The following is a 2,906-nucleotide window of genomic DNA, read 5'->3' on the forward strand; positions in this document are numbered from 1 at the left end:
GTGTGGATATACCACAGTTTATCCATTCACAAGTTGATAAAGGTCAGGCTATTTCCAGTTTGAGGCAATATAAAAAAAGTCACTGCAACTGTTCACATACTGATTTTTGTGGAAGCATAGGTTTTTATTTCTCAGGTACAAATCTAGGGTATTTGCTGGGTTATATGGTAAGTGGTAACAGAACTGGACATGGAACAACAGACTGGTTCCAATTAGGAAAAGGAGTACATCAAGGCTGTATATTGTCACCCTGCTTATTTAACTTATATGCAGAGTACATCATGAGAAACGCTGGGCTGGAAGAAGCACAAGTTGGAATCAAGATTGCCGGGAGAAATATCAATAACCTCAAATATGCAGATGACACCACCCTTATGGCAGCAAGTGAAGAACAACTAAAAAGCCTCTTGATGAAAGTGAAAGAGGAGAGTGGAAAAGTTGGCTTAAAGCTCAACATTCAGAAAACTAAGATCATGGCATCCGGTCCCATCACTTCATGGCAAATAGATGGGGAAACAGTGGAAACAGTGGCAGACTTTATTTTTTGAGGGGCTCCAAAATCACTGCAGATGGTGAGTGTAGCCATGAAATTAAATGATGCTTACTCCTTGGAAGGAAAGTTATGACCAACATAGATGGCATATTAAAAAGCAGAGGCATTACCTTGCCAACAAAGGTCCATCTAGTCAAGGCTGTGTTTTTTCCAGTAGTCATGTATGGATGTGAGTTGGACTGTGAAAAAAACTGAGTGCCGAAAAATTGATTCTTTTGAACTGTGGTGTTGGAGAAGACTCTTGAGAGTCCCTTGGACTGCAAGGAGATCCAACCAGTCCATCCTAAAGGAGATCAGTCCTGAGTGTTCATTGGAAGGACTGATGCTGAAGCTGAAAGTCCAATACTTTGGCCACCTCACACGAAGAGTTGACTCATTTGAAAAGACCCTGATGCTGGGAGGGATTAGGGGCAGGAGGAGAAGGGGACGACAGAGGATGAGATGGCTGGATGGCATCACGAACTCGATGGACATGAGTTTGAGTAAACTCCGGGAGTTGGTGATGGACAGGGAGCCCTGGCATGCTGCGATTCACGGGGTCACAAAGAGTCAGGCACAACTGAGCGAGTGAACTGAACTGAACTGAACTGATGGTAAGTGTACGTTTAACTTTGGGATTCCCAGGTGGGTCAGTGGTAAAGAATCCTCCTGCCAATGTGGGAGATGTAGGTTTGATCCCTGGGTTGGGGAAAATCCCCTGGAGGAGGAAATGCCAACCCACTCCAGTATTCTTGCTGGGAAAATCCTATGGACAGAGGACCCTGGCAGGCTACAGACCATAGGGTCTCACAAAGAGTCGGACACTACTGAGTGACTGAGCAGACACATGTTTAGCTTAGAAATTGGCAAACTGTTTTCCAAAATGGCTGTACCATTTTCCCATCCCGTTAGCAAGGGTGTGAGAGCTTCAGTTCTCTGCATCCTTAAGAGTTGATATTGTTTGCTTTTTCGGTTCGACTTTGTGTGTTTGTTTTGAATTTTAGCTATTCTGATCTAGGTGTGTCAGGATCTCCTTGAGATTTTTATTTGCATTCCTCTAAGATTTATGATATTGAACACCTTTTCATATGCTTCTTTATATCTTATTTGATGACGTGTTTGTTCAAATATTTTGCCTACTTTTAAAATTCTTTTCTTTTTATTGTTTTTAGAGTTCTTTTTTTTTTATATATATATAACTAAAGAACATTTGTTTTTCACTAAGAATTTATCTGGAAGACATAACTAAACTGCGCCACTACCCTCACCTCAATTTGAAGAAGGGTTAGTACAGTGAATGTTATAAAGAAAGTATGAACAGTTTGAGGGACTGGAACCAACATTAACGGACAAAAGCCAATTTCCATCTAAATCATCATAAAAATGTTTAAGAAAAAAGAAAGGGGGAGAGGGGAAAGGTGGTTTCAGATTGAACAAGATCATCACATTTTATCTAATAAATTCAATCCTGGCTAAGGTTTACCAAAATTGAAACAGGATTGCATGTGTGCTAAGTCACTTCCGTTCTGTCCAACTTTTTGTGACCCTACAGGCTGTCCATGGAATTCTCCAGGCAAGAATACTGGAGTGGGTTACCATGCCCTCGTCCATGGAAATCTTCCTAACCCAAGGATTGAACCCATGTCTCTTGTGTCTCCTGCATTGGTGGGCAGGTTCTTTACCACTAGTGCCACTTGGGAAGCCCTAGGAAACAAGATTACTACAATACAAAACTTCCACTACAGCATGCTGCACACACCTGTGTTCCAAGCCCACCCTCATCCCCCTAATGCTTCCTTATTCAAACTATTTCCCAGACTGTTGGGCCTGTCTACAAAGGAGCAGGTAGATCTCTTTGATCCAGTCTTTATTATAAGGCTGATATGTCTGGGTATCAGCTCAGTAAATTAAGGCAACTGAGGTCTGCCAGGTCAACACCAAAATAAAAAACCTGACTGATATAATATGTGATAGAGGGGCTGTTTCAGATGTTCTTCATATATTTTACAAACACCTTCCGTGCACTTATTCACAGATTCATAGTCAGTGGAAGTTCTGCCTTCTGGCCTCTTGGTAGGCTGTACCCACACAATGGCATGAAACATCATGTCAAAGTCTCCTGATGTCGCCACACAGGAGCTTATCTGCAACACCACCCACAGAAAATCCCCCAAGAGTTCTTTACAAAGCCTAGATATGGGGCTTTTATCACCTTTATGTATTGTAAATGATTTCATGACTGATTTTTTTAAATACAGTTTTTTTCCTTCTCTCTCTATTCTAATACTATTCCCACTTCCCGCTATTAGCCCGACTGGATTATAAAACATAAAGAAAGTATTTATCACCATTTTACAGAAGAGAAAAACTGAGG

The 2,906-nt window shown here is 41.4% G+C and overlaps 1 pseudogene; it reads right to left on the reverse strand.

Moving 5' to 3' along the window:
- Positions 1-2,338: 2,338 nt before the first annotated feature.
- On the reverse strand, positions 2,339-2,637 carry LOC136143878 (enhancer of rudimentary homolog pseudogene; annotated as a pseudogene).
- Between the last annotated feature and the right edge of the window lie 269 nt (positions 2,638-2,906).

Source organism: Muntiacus reevesi, chromosome 10, assembly GCF_963930625.1.
Source record: "Muntiacus reevesi chromosome 10, mMunRee1.1, whole genome shotgun sequence".
Taxonomy (NCBI): Eukaryota; Metazoa; Chordata; class Mammalia; order Artiodactyla; family Cervidae; genus Muntiacus; species Muntiacus reevesi.